The sequence below is a fragment of the Saccostrea cucullata genome, unplaced genomic scaffold, assembly GCF_032062105.1.
Source record: "Saccostrea cucullata isolate Sc308-1 unplaced genomic scaffold, CSIRO_AGI_Scuc_v1 ctg14171, whole genome shotgun sequence".
Taxonomy (NCBI): domain Eukaryota; kingdom Metazoa; phylum Mollusca; class Bivalvia; order Ostreida; family Ostreidae; genus Saccostrea; species Saccostrea cuccullata.
The window spans coordinates 5615-16552 of record NW_026920026.1 but is presented as its reverse complement, the minus strand read 5'-3'; the positions used below and the strand labels follow the sequence as shown (position 1 = coordinate 16552).

The following is a 10938-nucleotide window of genomic DNA, read 5'->3' as shown; positions in this document are numbered from 1 at the left end:
GTTTACACCTTTTATGTCTCATAATACACTTCTTAGCCTTCCTTTACCCCAGGTATTATACAGATTTTATTCACATTCTTTGGTTGATAGAAATTTAATTATAATTATGTTTTTAGCTCACCTGAGCCAAAGGCTCAAGTGAGCTTTTCTGATCAAAATTTGTCCGTTGTCTGTCGTTGTCGTCGTTGTCGTTGTCGTTGTAAACTTTTCACATTTTCATCTTCTTCTCAAGAACCACTGGGCCAATTTCAACCAAACTTGCTACAAAGTATCCTTGGGTGAAGGGGATTCAAGTTTGTTCAAATGAAGGGCCACGCCCTTTTCCAAGGGGAGATAATCATGAGTTAGAGAAAAAATAATGGCATTATTAAAAAATCTTCTTCTCAAGAACCACTAGGCCAGGAAAGATGAAACTCCTGTGGAATCATCTTCAGGTAGTGTAGATTCAAGTTTGTTCAAATCATGACCCCCGGGGGTAGGGTGGGGCCAAAATGGCCGATCAAAGTTTTACATAGGAATATATAGGAAAAATCTTTAAAAATCTTCTCAAGAACCACTGGGCCAGGAAAGATGAAACTCAGGTGGAATCATCCTCATGTAGTGTAGATTCAAGTTTGTTCAAATCATGACTCCCGGGGGTAGGGTGGGGCCAAAATGGCCGATCAAAGTTTTACATAGGAATATATAGGAAAAATCTTTAAAAATCTTCTTCTCAAGAACCACTGGGCCAGGAAAGATCAAACTCATGTGGAATCATCTTCAGATAGTGTAGATTCAAGTTTGTTCAAATCATGACCCCCGGGGGTAGGGTGGGGCCAAAATGGCCAATCAAAGTTTTACATAGGAATATATAGGAAAAATCTTTAAAAAATCTTCTTATCAAGAACCACTGGGCCAGGAAAGATGGAACTCATGTGGAATCATCCTAATGTAGTGTAGATTCAAGTTGGTTCAAATCAAGACCCCTGGAGAGTTGAAGTCCCCCCCCCCCCTCAACCCCCAATAAACTTTCAGTTCTGATCTGATATATGCTTTTTCCTAGCCAATTGCTCAGGTGAGCGATGTGGCCCCTGGGCCTCTTGTTGTTAAAGGAATGATTAAACAACCCAGATTTTTTTTAGGTTTTGCTGAATGAGAAGGCAGAGGCCTTACTAAAGGAAGTAGAGGAACTGGTGACGGTTCCGGTCGACCGATCAACCGTACAGAGTTCACAGGGTCAAACCTCTCCCTGGGATGACATGGACTTGTTTTCTAGTCTTGATACACAGTCTTCTACCTCATGATAAGGGGGACAAAAAATGTATTTAGATGAGGGAGAAAAAAATTAAACCCTAATCTGGGCCAATGATTTTATGTACCAGGTACATGTATCATAGCGCAGTTCTATGGATTTAAGCAAAGTGAATGTGACATAATATATCTTACAAAGACTGTTGTAGTGCTAAGGGTTTTCATTTAACTGCTGATTATATTGCTTCTTTTTTTGACGTGAAAGATAACTTGTACAATATAAAACAAGTCCATGTACAAAGTGAATGTACAATATCACATAATTAAAATCCCTGTTACAGTAGTAATTTTTTTCAAACGAGTGTTCATACAAATATAAACTTTTATAAAAATATAAAATAGCTGACTTAGGTATTGAAACTACTTCCAGATGCGTGGTATTGTGCTTCAATTCTTGCATGTCTAAAGACTGTGCTACATTGCTTTATAGAACTAGTCTTTATTATTTCATGCTAACATGATTTTTTTAATCTTGCACACAGTTTCTGTGATATATTCATTTTTATGCCATTAGAAATGAAAACGTTTGATATGTTACGTTTCCAGTTGACTGGTCTCAGCTATTTGTATGAAATAGTTGTCCTGGTGTTCTAATGGTACATGTATATGTCTCTAAACTGAAGTGTTATATTTGAATAATTCTTTTTGCCACCATGCCATGTACATACTTAAAGGAACTGGATGGAAGAGAAAAATCCTGGTGATTTCACAGGTCCAGATAAAAGAAACTATTCTGTTAATTTTTTTTTCACTGAGAAATATCTGAACATTACTATGGCATTTTGTTTTATAATATAAAAAAAACAACTTGTGTTATCCATGATATATGATTTCAATGAAAAGTAAAACCAAAAATTGCATCAAATTTCTGGTTACAATAACTATGCAGTGTGATATTTATGTTTTCAAATTTCATTACCATTTTGAAAGTACGAGGGTTGTCCAGTAAAATCTTGGACAAGTTGTCTAGTTTGAAAAATAATCATCATGCACTGTGTTCTGAAATTTTAACTACACTTTAGTACATAATATATTATGAATATACAGAGAAAATTTCAAATATATTTATGCATAAATAAACAAATTGTGATATTTTATGTACTGTATTGCCCTACAGCGCACGGATGATAAGGTCAATTGTCTACAACAGCGTCATGTTTCATCTTGAAACTTATATCACGAGTAAAAAAAACTCTTAAATCGTCATGATAGCACCTACATCTCTTTGATCAATGGTTTACTAGGCAGATGTGTTATAAGTTTACCGTATAACTAGAATTTTTAGCAAGGATTTAATTTTGGCATTATTAGCGAGGATGCTGACATATCTAAAATTGAATATCGCTAAAAATTAATGGCGTATTATATTTAATAGCTTCTTTAGTTAGCATTTTAAAATCCCTAAAAATACATCTAGCTTAAAAAAATACTGTAGATGCACCTTTTTCCAAAGGGTCGTAATTGCACGGAATCTCGATTTCTGTTTAATCCGCAAGTAGAAAATTACGAGGATTTTCTAGACTGTCACTATATGCCTTATATTTATATTAATTACGCTTGGACAAAAGTCCTTGGAAAATTGGTGACCGTGTACATAGCATGAATTAATACCATACAGAAAGAAGTACTTCTACATAACAGTACCGGATTTTGGGTAGAAATTGCTAAAGTTGTGTGTCGCTAAAATTTCCACTTATACGGTATTTAAGGCTTCATAAAGCAAAATTTGTAAATGTGAGCATAGAAATGAAAGATTCTGAATTCGTTGCTTAAAACTAGTTGATAACATGGTTTACAAAATTTTCTGTGTACAAGATTGTCATAAAAAAAGTTACATCTTTGATCTATGATGTTAACCTGTCCTGTGTAGAAAAAAAAATAATTTTTGTATCTTATTTTAACGAACTTACAATTTGAAAAATCATACTTGAGTAGCAAAGGTTTGAAAACAGAAAAAAAGAATTTTAAATTCACACAACCAGTTTGACTTGTTTTTTATACAATTCGAAAAATCTAACAATGATTTAAAATTACCATCATCGTCAAATAAGTCTTTAACATGCAAAATCCCACTGGCTATCCAGTTTTTAAAAAATAATGTATTTCCCCTATAAACAAAGTTACAATTGTTCCATATCGGCTGTCGAAGAACATTATCGGAAGACATTTTGTTCAAAAAACAGGGCTTACATTCATTAAAGCAACATAACATTTGTTGATAAAATTTAGGTAGTTTCTCCAATTTTTCCATATTTTCTACTTTTCTATCAGAAAAATCTAACACATAGAGAACTTCAAAATTTGATTTTTTACAATAACCATCAAAAATTTTGTACAAAATACCATTGCTTTTTAACAATCTAGGTACCCAAGCTGCTTTTAAGGCTTTTAATTTACATTCAATATCAACGATTGAGAGTCCACCTTTTAAAATTCTACCTATAAGCGTGTTTCTTTCAATTAGTTCATTTTTATCCCAAATGAAGTTATAAATTAAACGTATTTTTTTTAATGTAAGCATTATCAGGGAGACTTAGTATTGAGGCAACGTATGTAAGTTTAGATATAGCAAGTGTCTTAACTATACATGATTTACCAAAATAGCGTTAGTTTTCTTCTTTTCCAATATTCAAAAATTTTTCTCAATATCGTGATAAATTTTCATCCAGTTTTTAGTTTAACATTCTTCCTTATCATGCCCTATGAATATTCCCAAACATCTTACTGCTTTATTCGTAATGTTTATGCCGTAGAGTTCATCATATAAATTTCTTAGTTCCCCTAATAAAATGCATTTTGTCTTATGCATGTTTACTTTTGAACCCGCATGTTCACAGAATTCTTGTAATTTATCGAGAGTTCGCTTCATTGAAATTTCGTCTTTTAAAGCTACAGTCAAATTGTCTGCATGTTGGATGTTTTTAATTTCATTATTATTAATTGTAATGCCTTTTATATCAGTATCACATTTTATTTTAATAGCCAAAATTTCTGCGACGAATAGGTACAAGAGAGCAGAAATAGGACATCCTTGCCTAATTCCTCGCGTCATTTCGCTGGCTTTAGAAAGCCAGCCGTTGTTTTTCATTTTAAACATTGGATTTGTATATAAAATTTTTGCCCATTTTATAAAACTATTGCCAATATTAAATTTTTGTAAGACTTGGAAAAGAAAGTTCCATTCAACCGAGTCAAAAGCTTTTTCAAAGTCTAAGAAAAGTAATATACCATCTGAATTTTCACTTTCACAGTATTCAAAAACGTCAAGTACTAATCTAGCATTTTCACCGATATATCTCCCTTTTATGTAAGCCGTTTGATTTTCGTTAATCAACTTATATAATATATTTTGTAATCTCTTTGCAAAGACAAAAGCAATAATTTTATAATCTGTATTTGTTAAGATTATACATCATATTAAATATTTCTTTCACAAATTTCAAAAAAGAATTGAAAATAAGTTTCCAAGGGACAATTCAAGTTTCCCTTTATTTTCAACATAGCTGGGTACTTGTAGTAGCCTACAATGCATTACGGCTCATTCAGCAGAAGGTGAAGTAAACAGATAACTAATTTACATGCAAATTTATGCTGACGTCAGAAAGTCTAGTGGTCTCGACCTGTGTACGTAAAGTATATCGATATTAAATTTTATTCTTGTAACAGTTATTTTTGTTTCACATAAATGAAGCAATGTTTAGTGATCTTACATGTGAACTTACAGTACAATATTGTAGTCTTTGTTTGTTTTCAAAGATTCAGCAAGAAGTGGATGCTCCATTAAAAGAATCTGCTGGAGATGTGAGAGACAAGAAACAAACACCACCAAGGAAGCAATCAGAACAGGATAATTCTGATAACGACTCAGAGAAGGACTTCTCTGAAGAGAGTTTTCAAGACCAAGATTTTCTGAGCCATGTGGAATCCATTGAGAGTCAGAACTCAGTTGATTTTGTTGACAGTGTGTCAGAAGAGTCATCAAAGTGTGAAAGTGTTTTGAGAAAACTAGTTGAAAAAGATCAATTAATACTGTCACCTAAAAGAAGTTTCATGAAAAGAAAGTTTTTGGGTGTGAAAACAGGAGTAATATACAAAAGGTTGATAGTGATTCAATAGGTAAAACCCGGAGTACAGTGCGAAAAAGTATCTGTGATAGAAACTCAAATGTCCAAGTCTCTGTGTGCAATAAAAATACTGACAAAGAGGTCAAGGATATAGAACTGAGAACTACAGATCAACTCAAAAGTGATATGGAATTGAAAACTACAGATCAGCTCAAAAGTGAGGAGGTTTTAAGTTCTATCAATAGTGCGGGATCATTAAGGGACCGATTAAAAAGGAAATTACTACAGAATGTTGGGACAAAATCCCCCATTAGTCCTGCACAGACAGTTGAGCAGGGAAGACAGAGCCGATTAAAAGAGGTAGAGCGGGAAGCGGCCATTATACAAGGGGAGGGATCGGCCGATGATATTGGTCCATTCTACGGCTTGCCATCAAAAGTCCAGCAGCTGTTACAGAAACAGAGAGGAATTACATCATTGTATGGTACTGTCAGATTTGAATTTCTAAGTCTGTCCATTTTCTATGGGGGGAAAAAATTAAACAGACCGAGAGATACAAGTACTTGTTTGAAGCTTTGATTTTTCTGAAAAAAACTTTTACAAATGCCATTTTCTTCTGGTGGTATGCATTAATTAGTATTCACTTTAACATTTTCCTTTCTTTTTTTTTAACATGTTTAAACATGGTAAAAATAGAGAAAAAACTGCAAGAAAATTAAGGCTGTATACCAAATCTGATGTTGAAATCAGTACATGTATATATTTCAGAGTGGCAGGATGAGTGCTTGAGACTACCCACACTACAAAAGGGAGGTAACCTGGTTTATTCTTTACCGACTAGCGGAGGCAAAACTCTGGTGGCAGAGGTGCTGATTCTGAAGGAACTGTTGTGTAAAAAGAAAGACGCCATGATGATTCTCCTATTTGTTTCCATTGTTCAGGAAAAGGTGGATTATATTTAATATTTACTGTATCTTGCGTGTATTTTTTTGTAGAATTCTTTGAAATAATCATGAAGCAAGAGAAAAGGGTGATGGGTGCTGGTTATTTAAAGAGATAATTTGATAAGTTAATACTGAAACATTTTGTTTCATATAAATCAACAGTTAATTACTTATTTTAATGAAAAATTAATAGAAACTAAGATCAACATGATCAATGAAAGGTATATTTTGTATTAATGATAAACATTACACATACCCAGGTGAAAGGAATGGCCCAGTTAGCAGTGGAGTTAGACTTTCTGGTGGAGGAATATGCCGGCAGTAAAGGAAGATTTCCTCCCATCAAACACAGGAAAAGGTCCCTGTACATTGCTACCATAGAGAAGGCTCATTCCCTAGTCAACAGCCTGATAGAGCAGGGGAGACTGGATTCCCTGGGGCTGGTTGTCGTTGATGAGGTTATTGACAAATAAGTTGACTCAACAAACTCTTTGAGATATGCAGCAAAACTGAATTATCCACAAGCCTCAAACCAATTTTTTCTCTCAAATACTGTAAATCACTTTCTATTCGCGAGAACTTTATTTTTGCGTAAATACGCAAGACAATGCATTCACGAAAATTAAATTCTTGCATATAAAAGTATTCCTTATGGTTATATAGAGGAATGACAACTTTTCGTGAAAATTATGTCTCACCTACAAAGAGTAAATGACAATCTCGCGAAAATAAGGTGTTGCAAAAATTAAGTCATCAATCTACAGTATTAGTCATCACAGACCATTTGGGTTTGAAATACATGTAATTTTACTTGTCTTCTTTGGAGAAAAGAATTCAAGACTTACCCTGTTATAAAAAAAAAAATTGAAATTTATAATTTAACTGTAGGGAGTGTTTTAGCTCTTAGGCAATTAACTGGTAAAAAAGATTTATTTTACAATCACTTTGTAACTTATGTGCATAATGATAGCATCATCAAAGTGACAATAATTAAAACATAAAAGTTAAAAGTATCATCAATGGACTAAATTTTAATTACAGCTTCACATGATTGGTGAAGGTAGAAGTCGAGGATCCAGATTAGAGGCCACACTCCTGAAAATTATCTACGCCAAAGGCAAGTGCTTGTTAAGTTAGGGTGTCAATGTTGTTCATTAATGGCCCTTAGAAATTTAGAATACACAGTCAGTATCAGATCAGTAAGAATTTGGGTGATTACTTGTGATTTACCTGGAGATATGTCAACTAAGATTCTGTAGAATTGTTAAAACTTCTCAATATATTTTAGGAATGAAGCTTATTTCAACTTATGTTATACGATATAACATAACTTTGGGGCAGTTTACGCTTTATAAACCGTGAAGCAGTTAATAAAAAAGTATAAACTGCCGCAAGTTATTTTATATTGTATAACATAAGTTGAAATAAGCTTCATTCCTTATAATTTTATTTCAGTGTAGACAATGAGATAATTTTCCCTTTGAAAAAGGCTTCAAATATAGAATATTTTGAAAGTAATGTCCAGCGGAGTAATACGTTTTTGATGTAACTCTTTGTGACGTAGGCATGTGTTACAACTAAAATTTATTTACATGTAACTGTTTTTGTTATCAAGTTATACTGACATTGTTATAATATCTGACTTTTCCTTTTCCTTTTCCTTTCAGCTTCCACCCAGATAATAGGAATGAGTGCTACGCTGAACAATATAACAGATCTCCTGACTTTCCTTAAGGCTGACGTCTTCTCCAGTGATTTCCGGCCAGTAAGAAATCTTTATATAGGTTGTGAAATACTGTATACAAGATTATTTTTTCCGCCCTTTCACACTTTGCAAACAATTTGCTTAGTTAAAAACTTACACATATTTTTAGTTATATTTTTAAAAAGATAATGTCTTATTTAAATTGACCTATTGTAATTCACCCAGTTAAGATGAGGGCAAGTAGGATGAAAGAAAATAAATGAAGCTAACATTTCCCTGTGTTCAGATTCAGTGCAATATTTTCTTAGCACAGAAGTTTTAATTTTTCATTTAGTTTATTCATTAGCAGCATTATAAGATTTTAGTTTTGTCAAGATATCGTAATCTTTATATTTAGGTCAAGCTAACCGAGCATGTGAAGCTAGAAGACAATATTTTTGAAGTGCAGAAAGGTCAAACTCTGCAGGAAAGTTTGAGTCATCAACGAACTGTAGCTTTCCAGGTCAGTCATGAGAGAAGAGTTTAACTTAAGAAACACAATGTTTAAATTATTAAACTTAGGGAAACTTCTGAATTATTTATGAACATTTTGGTACTAGAACTGAGAAAGGTGTAGATCAAAATTGCAAAATATAATATAACCTTGAAGTTTGAAATGCATAATATTTTCAAAATACAATTAATTTTTAACATGTATTAGTATTTGAATGTTATTCAAACTTATGAGTCTTTTAATGTGTTTGTGCCTTAGAAATTCAAGGTATTCAAATCTATATTTTGATTTTATTAAGTCTTTTCTCTGTTTGTGGTCTTGATGTAAACATCTGTTTCATGATGATTTTCATATGACTTCTGACAGGATAGAGTAAGAAGTTGCTAATCAGAAAATTTATCCAAAAAAGATTTATGATTTACATTTATTTAGTATCTACTTGATTTTGATTTAATTTTTAGCTGTGGACAAATTTAAAAATAAATGTATTACTGGTATAATATAGTCTTCCTAATTTTTGTTGTTGATAGAATTCATGTATAATTGTTGGATTTTCAGTACAGTCCGGAGATGAACAAGATGGACTCGGATATTACTGGTATAATATGGTCTTCCTAATTTTTTTGTTGTTGATTGAATTCATGTATAATTGTTGGACTTTCAGTACAGCCCCGAGATGAACAAGCTTGACCCGGACCACCTGTTGGGTCTCGTGACGGAGGTCGTCCCACATCATTCCTGTCTCATCTTCTGCTCCACCAAGAAAAACTGTGAAAACGTGGCCCTGATGCTGAGTAAACTGATGGCCAAGTACAAGAGGTAGAAATACAATTGATAACAAATAAAAATCAGGATAATGGGTGATTTGAAATATAATCAATGAAGATTTGAAATTTTGGAGATATGAATTTAAAATGCAAGAAATAAGGTATAAAACAAATGAAATACAAACACCATAAATGTTTCAGTTTAATTAAAATCTCGACTTTTTAGAATTTTGGTATTGCCATTCTAAACAGATCAACAAATCTAATTTTCCAGGGAACTTGAGTATTAAAGGAGTATATATGATAGGAGCCAATTTTAGCCCTCTAAAAATCAACAATTTAGAATGACATTCACATATGTTTAATTGATATTTATTTTGATACATCTTTGGTAAAAATATGAAACTTGTTCTAGGATGCGCTCTATATTTTCTGGAAGAAAAACTGCTTGAAAATAAGCAGTTTTATATCAAATATGACTGCCGTCATGAGAAAAGGGCCCTTATCTTTTGACGTCATAATGCTCAGAAAACGACGTCAAAGTCGCGGTATTGAAAACACGGAAGTAATTTTTGTTGACTGCATTTTGTAAACAAGAAATAAAATTGAATTCAAAGTGTGACGAAAATTTGAAGCTTGATGCGGACATTTTTTTAATAGGTATATGATATGATTACAATTTATTACGTAAATTTATTCATAATCTTGTTTAAATATTTAACTTGATGCTGATATACGGGACATTGGACATGCACAAATTGCTAGCTCTGGAACAGCGATTAAAACGATGTCTATGCATGACGAAATTGAAGGTGCTGTTTTTTTTTTTCTGGGCAATTTACAAATACTTTAATTTGAATTCATGTTAAGAAGTCTCAGTATCAAAGGTATATTCCATATACTAGACTAGTATATTTTTTGTCAGAGAGAGAGAGAGAGAGAGAGAGAAGAACGAGCGAGAGGTCTATGCACACATAGTAATTACCGTTTTTATAAGAGCTACTTTTTCCCTGAAAATATAATTATGTTTTACCATAATGTAATAATGTAAAACATACAGAATGTATTTAGTCATTTTAATCCATATTTAATTACACTGATGTACCCCGATAGCCAGCCTTTGATGAACTGTCGATTTTAATTTTTAGCTCACCTCGACGAAGTCGAGATGAGCTTATGCTATACCCCCGGCGTCGGCGTCGGCGTCGGTGTCGGCGTCGGCGTTAGCGTCGGCGTCCCAGGTTAAAGTTTTAGGAGCAAGTCCATTCCCAAGTAACTATAAGCCCTACCTGAACCAAACTTGCATGGATGATGCATCTAGGGATGTACACTACAAGACTTGCTTCAGATGCTGGATCTGACCTACATTTTCCAGATGAGTGACCAGGTTAAAGTTTTTGGAGCAGGTTAAAGTTTTAGGAGCAGGTCCATTCCCAAGGAATTATAAGCCCTACTCAGACCAAACTTGCATGGATGATGCATTTAGGGATGTACACTACAAGACTTGCTTCGGATGCTGGATCTGACCTACATTTTCCAGATGAGTGACCAAGTTAAAGTTTTTGGAGCAGGTTTAAGTTTTAGGAGCAGGTCCATTCTCAAGGAATTATAAGCCCTACCCAGACCAAACTTGCATGGATGATGCATCTAAGGATGTACACTACCAGACTTGCTT

At 33.4% G+C, this 10938-nt stretch overlaps 1 pseudogene; it reads left to right on the top strand.

Moving 5' to 3' along the window:
* Positions 1 to 4903: 4903 nt before the first annotated feature.
* LOC134241852 (helicase POLQ-like) lies at positions 4904 to 9315 on the top strand (annotated as a pseudogene).
* Positions 9316 to 10938: the final 1623 nt, after the last annotated feature.